Raw genomic sequence first — 19,113 nt, 5'->3', positions numbered from 1 at the left:
TGTTTTTTTTCTTCTTCAAAATCATATTAAAGAAAAGAAACCCCATGTCTGTGTATCTAGATGACTTTACTAAGAGAATATGGGTTAAGGGAGAGATATCGTTGTAGTATTATGAGGAATTCAAAAGGCATCTTAAAGAGAAGTTTTAAGGTTATGTAGGCTTGGGAATACGGGGAGAAAGATTGGGCATTCAGAGTGGAGTATTTATTCAAGAATAAAGAAAGACAATAATGTTTAAAGTATGTAGTGGAGTAAGAGAGAAACAAAGTAAGAAATAAAGACAGGGAATTGATGGAAGAACTTGAATATTACTTGCAGGAGTTGATTCTAGACAGTGCTATGCCTTGTAGTCTTGGGAGTTTTTAAATAGCTCTTAAAAGATGGAGTATCCCACAGAATCTAATCCTAAGAAGAGTAAAAAATAACAAGAACTTTTCAAATGACAAAAACTATAAAAGCCAAAAAATTCTTTAGAATTTTCATAATAGCTCTTTTTCATGCAAATCCTCTTTAAGAATTACTTTTTAATCACTTCTGTATGAAAATGCTCAGTGATCTGTTCTGTGACTTGCACTTTAAGTACTCTTTGGGAGCATACTTTGCCTGTTGTAATAGTTATATTTCTGTAAAGCAATGCGTCTTTCACATATTGAACCTAAATCAGGTAATGTGACAATGGCATCACACCTATTATCACATGCCATAGAAGTATTTCTAACTCTCGTTTAAATTCATGGTCATTAACTTATTAGTCAAACTGTAAGTTTTGATGATTTACTTTCCATTGTTATTTCAGGATAGGTATATGATAAATAATATAAAATATAAGTAATGTAGTAAACTCAAAATATCAGAAGATTTTCATTCTTTTAAACCTCAACATATATTACATCTATGTTTTCTACAGCCTGTTGAAATAAACCACAATGAAACACATCACTAAACAATTTATTTACAACTTACTTGTTAGTGTTCTTGAACATAACACTATACATTAGCCTTATGACATAATTTATTTTCGATTCTTAAAAGTGTGTGTATACTAGTCTTAGAGCTCAACCTAGATTACATCAACAAAGTGCTGAATCTTATTTAAAAAATGTTCTTTATTTATTTGGTAGGGAGGGGGGATTCATGTGGGAAGAGTCACAGAGAGAGGGAAAGAGAGAGAATCTTAAGTAGGCTCTGCCCAGTCAGTGCAGAGCCTGCCACAGGGCTCAATCTCACCAACTGCAAGATCATGATCTGAGCCAAAATCAAGAGTCAGACACTTAACCAACTGAGCCACCTAGAAGCCCCCAAAATGCTGAGTCCTTAATATCTTATTACAAATTCTACAAAAAAAGTTAAATACAATGAAATAAAACTTGACATCCCTACATAATGAAAATAAATTACAGACATGAAATTTTCTTTATGACATTCAATCTATTTCTAGGACATATAAACATATGTAAAAATGGAACAGAATAGGAATCTTTATTTTTGTGCATAACCCTACTAGAGGTATGTAGAAGGATATTTTGACTTGGCGAGTTGAAGTAGCATCTCTCTTTGAATGACAAAATTCATAATATCGTGACTAAAATACCCCTTTTAAAAGGGTCAAATGCAGAACTTTCAAGTGTGTGCACACACAAAAGTGTCTGCTATTTCAACAGCTTGCTCTCTGAGCTTCATTGCCAGAGTTAATCCTACTCAAAATGACAGTGTTAGTTGTCATGTGCAACTAAGAAAAGCTGAATGGTCCCATTTGTCTAAAAATAACACCTTCACTAGTATGTCTTAACTTCCTCCATTAAAACTTCCAAATGCATTCTAGAAGGCCAGCATTACCCTGATACCAAAACCAGATAAAAACTCCACTGAAAAAGAGAACTACAGGCCAATATCTCTGATGAACATGTATACAAAAACTCTCAATAAGACTAGCAAATCGAATCCAACAATACATTAAACATTGAAATTTCAATGTCCATATCCCATTGTGAGATAATAGAGCATCAATAATTAGCACTCTTTGTCTTATTAACAGGAATTATTTTTATAAGATTGCAAACATCCCTACATCAATGAATCCAAAGGTCTAACTTAGAGAAATAATGACATGAGCACCATTTCTCCCACCCAAGTTACTCATCCACACCCACTCCCAACCTGAACACAAATGCACACATGCTAGAGCATAAACTCTTTGGAAATTTTGTCAGACCAAAGCACTTGGACTCTAGCCATATATAGGACTGTTCCTTTATTTTCACTTTTGAGAAGCAAATTTTGCTAGTCTGCATACATAATTCTGGAAATTCTACCATGTCAATGGAAATCTCTCTCCTTCCACCCTAACTTCTTTTTTTTTACTACTTTCAGTTCAAAATGAGTTTGTCCATCTCTTAAATAAAACAAAAAGGCTAATGAAATGGAATATTAGCATATACAGAGCTCTGAAGAAAGAAAAACATCACAAGAACGCATCCTGGAAAGTCTGTGTTCCTTTCATCCTTTATTTTCATTCTAAAGATCATAGATCCTTGAACTTCTTCATTGACTTCATCTCATTTAGTGTGTTTCTTTTTCTCTCTTTACTGTGTTATCCATCAATTTCCCCTAAACAAGCATTTTTCTACAACTTATACCCCTAGCCCCTTACGCCCATATATCATATAGCTCAGCTTCACCATCTTCCACATATTGTTGAGGCAGTTCTCATTATGTCTGTCTTTGGGGAGTCACAGTTAATAGCTCTATTAAGGCAACTCTCAACTGATGACATTAACCGTTTTTAGATATTTTATAGTTTGAATTAACAGTTTAATATAGATAAAATTTGAAAAGAGTGCCTACAATTCAAAGTCCCCTTTAGGGGAGAAAAGTTGCTTCCTTAAAGGGTTTTTACGTCCTTTGAAGAATCAACTGAAAGCCAGAAATAAGTAGAAACACCCCAATTTTCAATCCAACCTATTTTTGTTCAACTGCAAATTAAAGTTCAGAAATAAGTTTTCTGCCAAGGTCCATTAAATTTAAATGCTACCTTTGTTTCAGCACTCATTTGTTTAGGAATTCAAAGAGTTGTCAAAAATAAAACCCAGTTAGTTCCAATTAGCATGCAGCCTAATATACATTTCAATCATTCTATTATTTGTTTTCATATACATACAGTGACATCCTATCCTCACAGATAAATGAGTAGATAGTATTGAGAGATGGGTCTAGTTCCCCATCACAATTCCAACCTTTCAGAAGCATTTCTAGAAAAAAACTACTTTGAGATAGCAGCTCTATTCATGAAACATATACGCATTGTATATCTGTGTCTATACTCACACTTGTTTACATGTACATGTCATTAGAATATTTGCATGAGCATTCATATTCTTAGTCCAACATATGTAAATAAATCACACAGTAATTTGAAAAATTTAACAACTAAATAGGCAATCTGTTAAACATAATCAGGCATGCTATTCAGCAACTGTATGATATAATTCAATCTTCCAAAGAAAATATGTTTTGCGCAAGGGTACCTTTTTTAAAAACCTGATGAAATTTTCTAGGAATTTGCACCCACATTTTTGCAGATTCAAAAAATATGTAAAGCCATCTCACTAATGTTTAAATAAAAGGAAAATCTCATCACCGTAACCTGATAAATAATCTAATTCTCTTATTGTCTACCATTTGTAAACATGATACACTAATTGGAGCTATTTCCAAAGAGAATGCAATCTTCTAGTCAAGATCCTATTCACATATTAACATAAATGAAAGAAAAATGTCACAAAATTAACCATTATCTATAATGTTTTGATAAGCTAATATATACTTTAAAATTTATTCACTTCACAAATACGGTGATCATCATAAATTATTTCCTATACTTTTCAGGTGATGATTTAATTTTTTGAAGGTTTATTCAATAGCTGAAACCAGTAATCAAAGAAAGCCAATTATTTTAATGCATCAAAGTTAAAAAGACTAAAACATTTATCAATTCAAAATAAGCATTACCTTTATCTGATTTTTCATAAAAGACAGCAGATTGCTTGCCAGGTAACACCATTTCCTTGGGTTCTGTGGGCAAAGAGAAAAAAGATTAATAAAAACAGCCTTTCTTTTTACTTTTTAAATACTTCTTGAGGGAGATTCATTAGTAATAAAGGTCAGAGAGGAAAATCATTTAACAAAATACTCAGCTCCATTCAGCAGCTGCCTTGGGAACCACTTGGCTATAAATGCCAAATAATTTCCCCAAAGGTCCCCTCTCTCCTGGAGCTGAGAACATGGGTGACTGTGGCAGATACTAAGCCCTGTTTTCTTTGCTTCTCTCCCTTCTCACATGGGAACAAAACTAGCACTTTGAGCAACAAAAAGCTTTAGCTTCTGCCATTTCAAAAGATAGGATGGAAGCCATGTTGGGACAGAACATTTACTTGGAATACAACTGACTGAAATGAATTTGCAATTATCTAAACTTACTTTTCTCCCTCCTGCAGTGAGTATGGGTTTTAAAATATTCATGAAAGCTTGGGTGTCTTCCTATTCTGTCTTTCCACAAAAGTGATAACATGAGATATTATGGGATGCCTCTGTAAATAATTGCAGATTACCCTGCTCCTACGATGCAATTTTAGAGTTTTTCTATGCAGCAACAAGGAGGAAAGCACTTTATAAAAGTCAAAAGTATGAAAATATATCTTATTCCCTCTCTTAGCATATAACAATCTTGATGAGTATCCCATAAGAGATTTTATTGCATCATTATCTGAATGTTCAGATTGGAGGATAAATTCAAGTCTGAGCAATAGCTTTCCAGAAAGGAATGTAAAATATCTAGGTAAGAATTTTAAATTCATCCCTTAAGAAAGTGTTTTGAATGAATGTCAACAGTTAAAAGCATCATTGATTAATTGACTATAATAGTCATTATAAGAATAGTCATATAAGGGGCGCCTGGGTGGCGCAGTCGGTTAAGCGTCCGACTTCAGCCAGGTCACGATCTCGCGGTCCGTGAGTTCGAGCCCCGCGTCGGGCTCTGGGCTGATGGCTCAGAGCCTGGAGCCTGTTTCCGATTCTGTGTCTCCCTCTCTCTCTGCCCCTCCCCCGTTCATGCTCTGTCTCTCTCTGTCCCAAAAATAAATAAACGTTGAAAAAAAAAAAAATTTTAAAAAAAAAAAGAATAGTCATATAACTGCAATCACTACATCTTACAAGCTATGTGAACTTGGGCAAGTAAATTAAACTGTAAACCTTCACTTTTCATCTGTATCAGAATAATAATTTTTCCTACTCCACAGAGCTGATAAGTAAATGAAATAAAAATATATAAAGGATATAGAACTAATAAATGTTAGCTGATATAGTTTTCAATATCATTATTATTATTTTCATTGTTCCCTTTTTAAAAAAAATCTTGCTACTTCATTAAAAATCACTGCCTCTGTGAGTCATGTGGTAGAATGATTAAAATAATACCACACTGGACACCACTTAATTTGCAGATTGTTAATGATGACAAAAATAAATAAATAAAGTCATTTTAGGTCTTTGGGCAGGTGGAGCAAAAAGATTTTTCAGGAAGATCAGCAAGCTGTCAACCACTCTACTGCATTGGCTCCCCTTGATTTTGCTAAAGATTTTCATTTAAAGCAGTCCTCCAAGATTCTCTTAAAGCAATTGGCCCCTGTGTACTTTTATCAGTACTCAATCCCATTCAGAAAACACCTAGTGAGCCCCTACTGCAAGCCAAGGGTATGGACAGACTTTAGAGAAACCACAATAAACAAAAAGTGACTCAAGAAAAATACAGTTCAGTAGAGCAAACACATCTGTAGACAGTCATTTCGTGTAATTGGTGTAAATGGCAAGTTTAAATCATTAAATGATACATAATGTGTTGGAGCAACAGAAGGTATTGATAGAATGTTCTGCAGTCAGGAAAAGGGGATTTAAAAAATAATCTTTAAAAAGTCAGTCAGAATAGCTGTACTGATACACACTGGCTGACAAGCAGACCTGTTTGGTCTAAGAAAATGTCACAGAAGAGAAACTTTGCAAGACTAAGTCTGGAAGGCAGGTAAGTAAGGATATGTCTTTCCAGGGAGCTAGGACAATGCAGTCAAAGAACTGGAAGCATAAAAAATCATGGAGACCAGATTAGCATGAGGGTGACTTCAGAGCTTCCCCTCAATCTCTCATTAAAATGCTCAGAGGATGTCAAAGAAGACAAACACTGGTAACACCACTGGGAGAAAGTAGACAAAATATAAAAAGGTATTTCCAGTAGCTTCCTCCCTAATAGTAACAGATTAAGTAACACTGTTTTAGACTGAAATGTCACACTGTATATTTTGAAAGAGTAGAGCATATGTGACTAGAAATAAACGGGAAAGGGACTTTGGTTCGCACCAACAACAGTCCCCAACTACAAGGTGCCAGAATCAAGCAGACCAAAGTCTGCTTAACATCTCTTGTGGGTTGGATTGTGATTGTGCCCACCAAGAAATATGTTAAAGTCCTACACCAGCACTTGTGAACGTGACCTTATTTGGAAAACGGAGTCTTTCCAGATGTAATTAAAATATGAGTTAAGATGATGTTATATGGAGTAGGGGAGACCCTTAATCCAATTTGACTGATGTCCTTATAAAATGAGACACAAAGATAGACACATGCAGAGAAGAGAATACCATGTGATGAGGGAAGAAGAGACTGAAGTCAACAAGCCAAGGAATGCCAAGGATTGCTTGGTACCAGAACAACACCAGAAGCTAAGAGAAAGTCATGGAACAGGTTCTCCCCTAGAGCTCAGAGAGAACGTGGCCCTGTTGACCCCCTTATTCTGAACTTACAGCCTCTAGAATTGTGAGGGAATAAATTTATCTTATTCTAAGTACCCAGTTTCTGGTACTTTGTTATGGCAGTCCCAGTAAACTAATGCGGCACCTTTTGAGCCAACAAGAATTAGGCCCCCACCCATACCCTGATCATTTGGAGCTTAAAAAATTCTTACAGTTACACTAAGTCAGCAAATAATTCTCAATTTAGAATTTAGAATACCCAGCTACATTAAAAAGCTGATTTAAAGTTTAACTTGTCTCCCATCCATAGCTAGGATCTGCTGCAAGTGAAAACCAACAGCCAATGAAGAAGGACAAGTTGGCCCTATGTTTTTACCACAGGTCCTCTTCCCCAGCCAGTTAACCTTGGCCACGATGCCTCTACAATATAAGAGTGGAGTGAAAAAGGGAAGGTAAGGAAAGAAGAGGTAAATGGAGGTGGAAAGTTTACTTTCTGTTCACTGAGCTAAGAGAGCTGTTACCTATTTAAAGCTGATTCTCAACTGCTGGATGCCTTTCCAGGTTTTTCTTTTTTTTTTTTTTTTTCTTTTTTTTTTTTTTATTTATATATGAAATTTATTGTCAAATTGGTTTCCATACAACACCCAGTGCTCATCCCAAAAGGTGCCCTTCTCAATACCCATCACCCACCCTCCCCTCCCTCCCACCCCCCATCAACCCTCAGTTTGTTCTCAGTTCTCAACAGTCTCTTATGCTTTGGCTCTCTCCCACTCTAACCTCTTTTTTTTTTTTTTCCTTCCCCTCCCCCATGGGTTCCTGTTAAGTTTCTCAGGATCCACATGAGAGTGAAACCATATGGTATCTGTCTTTCTCTGTATGGCTTATTTCACTTAGCATCACACTCTCCAGTTCCATCCACGTTGCTACAAAAGGCCATATTTCATTCTTTCTCATTGCCAGGTAGTACTCCGTTGTGTATATAAACCACAATTTCTTTATCCATTCATCCGTTGATGGACATTGAGGCTCTTTCCATAATTTTTCAGTGACTGCTTCCCCTTCTCCAGTCACTGGCCTCCATTCATCTGAACTGCCTTGATATGAGCCATACTGTCTCGCTTTGCCACTTACTACATCCACAGCTCCATATGACACCTTCAGCTTCTCCCTGCTGAGGCCAATTCAGCCCATGAGTGACTCTCTTATTGTTCTCTCACATCCATGGATCATACCTACAGCATAGAGAGCTCTCTAACAAACCCTGGAAAAATGGGTTATTCTCAATTCAGCACCTCTGCTTCCTCTACATAAACTCTCGCTAGCTCATCTTGGCTTTAGTTTCGTCAGAAATTAGTCCACTGTTTCCACAACCACCCCCAAAACTTAAAGGGACACATATTAAACTCTCAGTGAGTTTTGTTGAAGCACCTCTTTTTATCACTGGGAGGGGAAAAGGGGAAACACTCCACCAACCTCCCTCCTTGCGGACATTCCTGATGGACCCTCAGTTCACTCTGAAGAAATATGCCTTTAATCTCTAGACCTCCCACCCCTTTTGGATTAGGAATGTAGGAGCTATCTAACCAGTTCTCATGTTCATACTAGGGAATTTCTAAAAGGTGACCTGTTTTATAAAGCATTTTGGTATCTGATATCTATTGCTTTAAGTAGTCACTATTTTCTGATTTTACATCCTGTGAGATTAGTCTTCACAATTTGAGCTTTAAGAGACTCTTGGGGGAAGCAGCTAAAAATTGTATAAAATGTCTACTAGATACACTATCCTTTTTTATGTTTCTTGAGCATTCCACGTATTATATATATAAATTCAACATAATACAATTAATGTTATATCTGTCCTATTCTTCAACATAATCTCACATCTTCAGTCAGGCAGAGTTCTTAATAGCCATGTTGTTCTCATCCAGTTCCACTCTCCATATTATTTCCTTCTGGTTGTGGTTAAATTCTTACTTTTCGGCATGTTCCAAATCTACCACCCTGTCAAAACTTTAATGCCAACTTCTCCAAAAAGTGATCCCCAGGTATTTTGGACTTAGTTGATTTTGTCATTCTTTGACCTGTGTAGCAATTATACCAATGCCTATCATTTATATTGCCTTCTTGGGTTGTCTTGTCATGACTCCCCATATACCTTTTGCCTCTCACCTATCTTCTTCAGTATTTATTTAAATGCTCAGCACCTAGGAGGAGGTTCTAATAACTACATACTCACTTCTATATATTAGATATCTATTAACAAAGATAAGACAGAGCTAACTTTTAAGGCACAAATATCTTACAATGTTCCATGACAGAAATTACATAGTAAGACCTTATTGTTGCCATATAAAATTTTTTAAAAACTTTGAACAAACTAATATGTCAAATAGAACAGAAGCAAAAGACAAGGGAATATGAGAGGTGATGTTCCATCATAAAACAAGGATGTCATTATTTGAAAATATAATCTATATGCAATGCTTTTGCATTTCTCTATGTTTGATGTCACCTTCCCGACAGGGGTAGCACTTGCCTCAAAAGGATTAAGATTGTTACAAGGTAAATAAAATAAGAGGGGCACCTGGGTGGCTCAACTGACTAAGTGTCACCCTTCGGTTCAGGTCATGATCTCACAGTTCATGGGTTTGGGTTTGAGCCCTGGGTCAGGCTCTGTGCTGACAGCTCAGAGCTCAGCACAGAGCCTGGAGCCTGCTTCAGATTCTGTGTCCATCTCTTTCTGTCCCTCCCTTGCTCACACTGTCTCTGTCTCTCCCAAAAATAAATAAACATTAAAAATTTTTTAAATAAAATAAGACCACAGGTTTACTCCCAGGAATAATTCTAGATCCACAGCAAGGTGATAGTCTTGAAAATTAGATTTCCTTTAGAAGAGAATAAATTTTGATGCACCCAGGTGGCTCAGTCGGCTAAGTGTCTGACTCTTGGTTTGGGCTCTGGTCATATCACAGTTCATGAGTTTGAGCCCCACATGGGGCTCTGTGCTGACAGTGCAGAGCCTGCTTAGGATTCTGTCTCTTTGCCCCTGCTCCACTCACACTCTCTGTCTCTCAATCTTAAAAAAAACAAAATAAAAAATAATTTTTAAAAACACAATCTTAGTTGTCATTAACATACTAGAAGCCAGAACTAGAGAACTAGGTCATGGAGCTATGTGACACCATGGTGAAGAAAACATGGGGTATCATGTAAATGATATGGAAAACTGCCTCAGGCTCCAGGGTTGTATGCAGAAGAGGACAACAGATGGAGGAGGAAGAGGTCAGATATCAAGTCCTCCTTTCCCTTCTCTAAGTTGAACTCCCTCATGAATGTGGTAATAACAACATTAGGACTTGAAGACTACTTTTCAGGGCATGTACTGGAGAAAACTCAAGACTGTCCGAGAAAAACTAGCATTCAGCATTTAACATGGCATGGGAGCAGCTAAGCGGTATTAGAGGAGGAAGGGAAATATCTAAAACCATGAACCTGAGGCAGAATCCCATCATCCCCACAGCCAATGTATGGTGCCCTGGGAAGACAAAAGTTCCCAACTGCCCTGATCAGGGAACACGGAAGTGCTGAGCAGATGTGATCCCACCTACTACCTTCCCCAAAATGAGATCACAGGAGGCTCATTGCCTCCATAGTCACAATACTGTTAGGGAAAGAGTAGAAGAAAGGGAAGAATTCTAAAAAGCACAACCATTTACCCAGAAGTTGTCTGACTCATCTACCCCTAATAAAAAGGAACTCAAATGTATCTAGTCCATTGTTATTCTCTTACAGATGAGGAAACAAAAGACCAGATTGGCAGACTCATTTACTCAAGAGATTATACAGATGAGGAGAGATTATACAGATGAGGACAGAAAAGAGGCAGTAATTCCAATTTTTCTAATGCCCGCTGAAATGCCTACACACTATCCTACACTTTAAACCAGTTTTTCTGTTTATTATATCAGTTAATGCTATTATTCAGTTAATACTTTTAAATAAAATTCAAATTTTGTTTTAAATAAAAATACCAATAATTTTAAATCCATTTATTTTGATAAATAATGAAACACACTTAAAATAATGAATAATGAGTACACAGAAACACGATTAGTCTCATTGATTTAGCAAATTTAGCAAGGTTACTGAATTTAGGGTCATTATAAAAACTTAGTTGTGCTACCCCATAACAACAAAAAAGTAAAAACATAGAAATTCTACATTTAAAATAGAAATAAAACCTCATATATCCTGGAATAAATCTCACAAAAGATGTTTATGATCTCTATACCAAAAATTACTTAGAGAAACATTAGGACAAAACACTACTTAGAGAAAATAAAGCAGAAAAATTAATGGAAAGACATACATCATACTCATTGATTGGAAGATTCATTATTATAAGATGTTGATCCATGCATTCAGTGTGATCACAATAAAAATTCTAGTTGCTTTTTTTTTTTAATTTTAAAATACAAGCTAACATTTAAACAGAAATGTAAAGGGTCAAGATTAGCCAAGGTGGTTTTAAAGAAGAACAAATTTGGAGGTCTTCAATTATCAGATTATTATATCAGCTTATTATAAAGCTTTCATAATTAACATGATGTGGAATTGGTACAAAAATAAACAGATACATGAAATAAACAACAAAACAAAACAAAAAACCACACAAATTATGACAACTAATTATGCAAGAATTACACAATAAGAAAAGGTCAATCTTTCCATTAAATGATACTGAATGAATTATATATCCATTTGGGATAAAACATGAATCTTAACTCCTACATGTACAAAAATTCACTTTCAGAGGGTTGTATACTTAAACATGGATGATAAAACAATAAAGCTTTCAGAAGAGAATATCTTTCCCTTTGGGGTAGACAATGATTTCTTAAACAGCACAGAAGAAATGGTGGCTATAAAGGGAAAATATGATATGTTTGATTGCATTTAAATTAAGAACTTCTGTTTATCAGAAGATACCAAGTAGAGAACGAAATGGCAAGCCACATAGTATAAGAAGAAACTTGCAATACATATATCAGATAATGACTCATATTCAGGATATTTAAATAAACTTCTACAAATCAATAAGAACAAGGCAGACAACTCCAAAGAAAAATGGGCAAAAGACATACATGGACATTTCATAAAAGAAAGCATTCAAATTTTCAACAAATATATTAAAATTTCCTCAACCTTATTAGTCCCTTGGAAATGCAAATTAAAATCACAATGAGATGCCCACGGTAGCCAAAATAAAAAGGACAGATAACATCAAGAGTTGCAAGGATATGAAGTAATGGACCTGTCATATCCTGCTTGCAAAGGCCAGAGAGTGGAAATTGATATAACTTCAGAAAACAGTTTAGTAGTATTTATAAGGTGGACAGATTCACACCTTGTGGCTGGGCAAGTTCTGCTCCTCGGTTTATAACCACTATAAAGGCATACTACGGTTGCCAAAAATTATATAAATGGATGTACATAGTAGCACACTTTATAATAAGGACTAACTGGAAATAGTTCAAATCTCCACTAATAGAAGAACTAATTAAGAAATTAAGATTTATTCATACAATGAAAAGCCATACATTAATGACAATAAATAAAGCACAGTTACATGAACAATGTAGATGAATATCACAAACAATAATCAGGGTAATAAGTCATACGCAAAAAACTACACACTATATCATAGTATATAGCATATCCCCCTTGTGGGATATATAGTGACTGGGAGAGGACATGGGGTGCTTTTGAGGTACTGATATTATACTTTTTTTCTTGAGCTAGCTGTTGGATCTTCAAGGTGGGTTCACCTGCAAAATTTTATCAAGCTGCACACTTGATTTGCTTACTTTCCTATATGCATATTTCTTTTTTTTTTAACAGAAGGAACATACATTTATTTATTTATTTATTTATTTATTTATTTATTTATTTATGAGAGAGAGAGAGAGAGAGGGTGCAAGCAGGGGAGAGGCAGAGAGAGAGAGGGAAAGAGAGTATCTCAAGCAGGTTCCTGTCAGTACAAAGCTCATTGTGGGGCTTGAACTCATGAACCATAAAATCATGACCTGAGTCGAAGTCAAATGCTGAACAAACTGAGCCACCCAGGCACCCCTGCATGTTATATTTCAATAAACTTTACTTTTCAAGTGGCATTTGGATCCCCACCCATCTGTCTATACCACTTGAACCAAAGGCACAAGGAGATTTTAAAGACAATTCCTGATTTTAAAGACAACCAGAAAGAAAGAGCAGATTTCAATTTGCAAATGTTCTTTCTCAGCATCTACAGGTGTGATAATTCAGGACGGCATCTAGAGAGAGAACATTAGTGTTTTCCCTGGAATACAAGCCATCTTCCATATTTTCAACCTATACATTCTTCTTCAAATTACTTCTTCATTGTTGACACGGTTCAATAAAAGGGAATCTAGCATAAAGTGTATGTATATTCCACTTTTAAACACAGTTGCACATTTAACAGTACATATGTTTGAGAATTTTTTTTTAATTTGGACTACATTAGGCAGAAAACACTTAGACTCAGATCTTAAGCGTTATACGTGAACCTTTAAATTATTTCTTTTTGCAAATACTAAATGTCTACCTTCTAATTGCTTTCTAATTTTCCTTTGCTTATTTCTTTATGAAACAATTATTACAGAAAAGAAAAACACAAATAAAACAAAGGTTTGTAATTGTAGGTTTTTAAAAGTTTCTGCATTTAAGCTTTGGAAAGAAAATATAAATAGAAAACAGAAATATAATGAATACCTATTTATCTCTGTCTGCAAGCAATAAGATAGAAAACCTGTTTTCTTCTCTGAATTATAATTATACTTAGATTAAGCATCAATAATGAAAAACCACAAAGGTAATAACCACAGCATAGGCATTTTGAAATGTATGCTTAATCTATGCCAGAGAAAAGGCAGAAATAACAACAAAAGTCACATCCCAGGTTTAAAGCATACTAAAAGCAAATACTAGGAATAATTAATTTCTGCCCCTTTTTTTAATAATCATATTTTAACTAGGTTGATGAAAACATTCTTTTCTAAGTGATATACTCTAATTCTACTGATAATTTTATTTATTTAATCATAAGTTTACACTTTCTGTTGTTTATTCAAAAAAGTAATCAAAATCTTCTCCCAGAGGCAATTTAGCAATAAAAGACGTTAAAAAACTACTTTTTGAAAACTATTTTTTAAATCTCTTAGTCTGGATTACCTTAGAAGTACCTTATTATTATTGTAATAATAAAAATAAACATTTCCACTGCCAAATATAAACCAGATATTGTTTTGAGTTGCTGTCTTACACATTCAATTCTTGTAATAAGCTTAACAGATGGATATACTATTATCCCGTTTTATAGATGAGGAAAATGAAGCACAGTTTGGTTACCAGAAGTTACCTGAACCACAGAGAGCTCACTGAACCACAGTGAGCAAAGGCAAGATTTGAAGGCAGGTAGCAGTTACCAATTCTATTCTCTTGACTATTCCGTTGAGCTAATGTCCCTCTATTTCCATGTGAGTACCCATTACTATGACACATGCTTGGTCTTTATGTGCTATTATTTAAATATATTACTTAATTCTTACTAGGAAGTCTCCCATTTTATTTTGAATGTCTGTTATTTAAAAATATATATTTTGTGTATATCTCTACCGTTTTCTATATTTTTCGTGTATTGGCTAGAACTGTTGACACAATATACTTTGAATTTACAATGGGTACTGTGTCCTAAGAGTTTAAATCAATTTACATATATCATGCCATTTCCATTTAAACACACATGCAACCAGCACTATTCTCTGAATTGATTTTTACATATTTTATTGCATATTTTCTCACCTTCTATCTCATGCTATTGCCAAAGTCAAATACTCAGAGTCTAGATCCTTTATTTTCAAAATGTGGTCCATAAAATGGCAGCATTCCATTACCTGAGAAAGATACAGAAATTCCAGGCACCACCCAAGACCAACTGAGTTAGACTCTTCATTTTAACAAGAAACTCAAGTGATCAGTGGGCATATTAAAGTTTAAGAAACCTGCTTTAGATGATATATTCCTCTAAACTAAAGACTTTCTTAATCCTTGCTTCAGTTAATTTATTTCTGTAGGTTCTGTGAAATTTATTCTTATCAATTTTACCACTAAATATTTCAGTCTGCTAAAATTATTATTGAGTACTTCCCTATTCCTATCACTTTTACTGCCTGCAGTGTTACTGAATTTTACTGAATTAACTACTGAAGACTTAAAACAGAAGCTTCTCTTCTAGGGCTGTCTGAAAGGCTGTTTTGTTTGCAAGGTGCTATATCTTTCACAAGTAACTACAAATGCCATCAATTGAAAACAGGAAGAGTTGAAATGCTTTAGTCTAGTGTGTAGCCTGTAAATGTCCATGAGAGTTCCTAAGTTAAAAAATCAATACTAGACTAGCTACTGTTTTCTCAAAATCCTGAGAAATTTGATGCTATATTATAGAACAATGCTGATCTCAAATCCTTTGTGAATTTTTCTCAAATTTTCTTAGTTCTCAATATTCACTTAAAAGTTGCCCTAGGGTTTTCTAGCTTTTTACATAAGATGGCCTGGAAAGGTTCCAGAAAGATATTTTACTATTACTACTAAGATAAAGGATTTTGCTCTGGCAATAAAACAACCACCATTAACGACAACCCAAACAAGGGCTCAGGGTGGCTTCATCGGTTAAGTGCTTGACTCTTAATTTCGACTCAGGTCATGATCTCATGGTTCGTGGGTTCAAGCCCCTCATCAGGCTCTGTCCTGTCAGTGTGAAGCATGCTTGGGATTCTCTCTGTCTGCCTCTCACTCTGCCCCTTCTCAGCTAGTGCTCTGTCAAAGCATGAATAAACTTAAAAAAAAAAAAAACATAACTAATAAAGCTCCCAAACAAAGAGAAATATCCATATTGAAAACCATAAAAATAAGCTTCAAAAGGGACATTGGATAGCTCATTGGCTGAGCCTCCAACTTCAGCTCAGGTCATGATCTCATAGTTCATAAACTCAAACCCCACATCACATTTGCTGCTGTCATCACAGAGTCAGAGCTTGTCTCCCCCTCTCTCTCTGCCCTTCCCCTGCTCTCACTTTCAAAAATAAATAAAAACATTAAAAAATAATAAGCTTCAAAAGCAGCAAATTAATGCAAAAAAATCAATCTTAAGATACAAGACAAAGTTTTGTGTTGGTAAGCACTTTTTACTTTTTTAATAAAAGACCAGTACTCATATCTTCAAAAAAAAAATGATCAAATTTCCTTATTACCTTATCTCTTTGCATTGGCTCTTGAATGGATTTCCAACTTATGAGCTAGCTTGGGTAAGAAGGTTAATTTACTTGGGCATATAGAATCAAGGAAGATCACTCATTACAATTTTGTGATAGAAAAATTAAGAATGTTTGAATGTAGTCTGGGAATTAAATAGTAAAAAGGAATTGATTTTAATTGTGTCGGTGTGATAACCACATTGCGTTACATAAGATAAATATCCTTATCTTTTAGAAATGTATACTGAAAAAAAAATGGGCTGAAATGTCCAAAAAAATTACAAATAGGACATATGGGTACACACTGCCACCACTAAAGAAAAAATAAAATAAAGTACCACCTACAAAAACAGAAAGAGCACCATCAGGAATCTAGAAATAACATCAATAATAGAGAAATTTCAATATCAATGTAGGAGGCTTAAATTAAATAAGCCATTAGTACATTAGATTAAGAGAAATGTAAGAAAAAATAATGTTTCTTTTCAATATTCATAATGTAACTGAACTAACTTTATATTTGAAAAATGATATGGGCACATTTTGCTCAAGCTAGTCACTATGATAACTTTTTTATATATATATCACTGCTCTTAAGATTTAAAATAGCTGTTTAAGAGAGACATGAACACTTTGCCTACTTTCATAACATTTTTGGTTGACCCACCGACAGAAGTTTTATACTGTTTTACAGTAAGCCTTTCTATTCTATCTTCTACTTATTTCATCCTGTAGGATAAGGAGGGATAATTTGATTAGTCATATAGTCATATTTTATTAGTAGGTGGTTTCTGTGCCTTAATGCACTAGAGTAAGTGAAAAACTTAGCCCAAAAATTTGGAAATTAACTAACATTAAAAAGAATTTTAACTAAGTTAACTTTTACCTTTTATTCCCATTCTAGGAACAAACAACTTTTGTGAAGAATACAAACATCAAAACTAAAACAGCAGAAAAAATTTTTGCAGTGTTGGCGGTATTCATGAACAACAACCTAAAAACTATCTAAATGAAAAAAATACAATCTAGGAAAAGAGAATTATAGTTGAATACCTCCATATTCCACTATCAAAGTATTATAGATAAAAACAGGAGATAAAATTAAAAACTATATGGTGCCAAATTAGGGAATTTCTGCTCCTGATTACATAGTCACTAGTAATTCTAAAAAAAACCCTCTCTTTCAGAACATCTAGAATGCTTGATAAAATTCAACAAACATACTTTAAAATGCACTGTTGGGTTCACAAGACATAGAAGGACCTTAAAGTGGCAAAAGACAGAATTGAAACAATAGTAGCATTCACATGCAAAAGCATGGTTGCCCTCATGTTGTTTACTAATAAAATCTTGAACTTTTGCATTTCAGCCTGAGAGGAAATAATGGACAAGCCTTTAGGTTTGAACAAAATAAGGAGTTGAATTCAGAACATCTAAAAAGCCCAAGAGAATGTAAAATTAAAAAAAAAAAAAAAAAGTCTTGTACCATAGGGAAGTGACAAGGGGTAACTTATCTATGATATCCCTAGCTTGGAGTAGAGAAAGAGCAAATCATAAAATTTCTAAAATTCTAAAATGTATAAACCATAGTTCTTCCCCCACAGCTGTTAGCCTTGGTTTTACACTGGTTATAAATCTTGAAAAACTTCAAGCAGAGAAATTAACTTAAAGAAGCAAATTAAATCTACTTCAAAATAATATAACTTCATCACAGACCTCTCAGAATCTCCAGAATTTTTTAAAAGCCCAGATGAGCACACAATCCAAAATTACACAACCTACAAGAAAATAGGCTTTCATAAAGAAGAATCCAAAGAAGCAATAAACATCAGAATTAGACTGCCAAGACATCAGATTTTGTAATTGTCAGGAACACAACATAAAATGAAAATTTCAAAATTCTCTAAATATGTAAAAGAGGGAACTAAAAACAGAATATTAAAGCCAATTAGAATTTTAAAAGGCAACTTCTAGAAAAACAAAAATAAAAATACATTCTACATATGCATTGAATACAAAATTGGGTACAATTTCAAAGAGTGTTAATAAACTCTCAATTGAGCAATTCTATAAAATACAACAAAGAAAGAAAAGGCAATGAAATCTACTTAAGATGGAGGAAAAATGCAAAGCTCTAACTTGTGGTCAAATTCCATGAAAAAGGGATAAGAGAAAATGGAGGAGACTAGATCCAGGCCTAGGGTGAAGCAAGTGAGACAACGAGGGCAAAAAAATTTAGGAGGTATTTTTAGTCTTCTTAAATTCTGCCTCCTGGAAGAGGTAATACCAAGAAAGATAATTGGCTAACAGTTTACCAGAATTGAAACTTGAGATCCGGGAAATACACTGTTTTCCAAGCAGAATAAATACAAAAATATGTACACCTAGCAACAACAGTAAAACTATAGAATACTAAAGACAAAGAGGTCTTAAAAGCAGCCAGCAATAAAAGATTGACTACTTTAGTAGACACTGCTGGTGCCATGCCCATATTCTCCCTACCAACCACTGAACCCACGCCTACCCTTCTCTTGATAAGTGTCCTCAAGAGTTTCTACAGTCTTTCAGGGATAGCCCATGGCCAAAGAATAATAAATGGATACCAAGGCCAGTTCCCTAGCATTAATGTGGGACATTTTTATGGTACTACAGGATGCAGATTGTCTTATGGAATCAGGCTAGTCTTCTGCTAAATCTACATCTTTGACTACTGCTTTCCCTGTGCTATAATGCTTTCCTAATTTTCTTTTTCTGATTTCAACAAAGTTGAGAATCCCCAATTTGGGTTTGACTCTAAGAAGTGCAATTAGCAATAAGCAATGACAAATAGAACAGCAGCAGATTATCAAAACAACAATGCATATAAGAAGACTATAGAGTAACATATTCTAACCACTGAGAAAAGTAACTGTCAGTTAAGACTCTGTTCCCAAACTGTGATTTGAGGCAGAGGCAAAATAATTACCTATTTGGATGTATCAAAACAG

The 19,113-nt window shown here is 34.7% G+C and overlaps 1 protein-coding gene across 6 annotated transcripts in view; it reads right to left on the bottom strand.

Moving 5' to 3' along the window:
* INPP4B (inositol polyphosphate-4-phosphatase type II B) overlaps positions 1-19,113 on the bottom strand; it is a 778,175-nt gene that overhangs the window by 643,729 nt on the left and 115,333 nt on the right. For all 6 annotated transcript variants that reach the window (XM_086704171.1, XM_086704175.1, XM_086704169.1 and 3 more), the window contains exon 2: positions 4,009-4,071. The gene's annotated coding sequence lies outside the window, so the exon portion shown is untranslated. The remainder of the gene's footprint in view (positions 1-4,008; positions 4,072-19,113) is intronic.

This window comes from Puma concolor, chromosome B1, assembly GCF_028749965.1.
Source record: "Puma concolor isolate L17-30 chromosome B1, mPumCon1.1.hap2, whole genome shotgun sequence".
Lineage (NCBI taxonomy): Eukaryota > Metazoa > Chordata > Mammalia > Carnivora > Felidae > Puma > Puma concolor.
The sequence above is the reverse complement of the archived record's forward strand: the minus strand, read 5'-3'. Positions and strand labels throughout refer to the sequence as shown.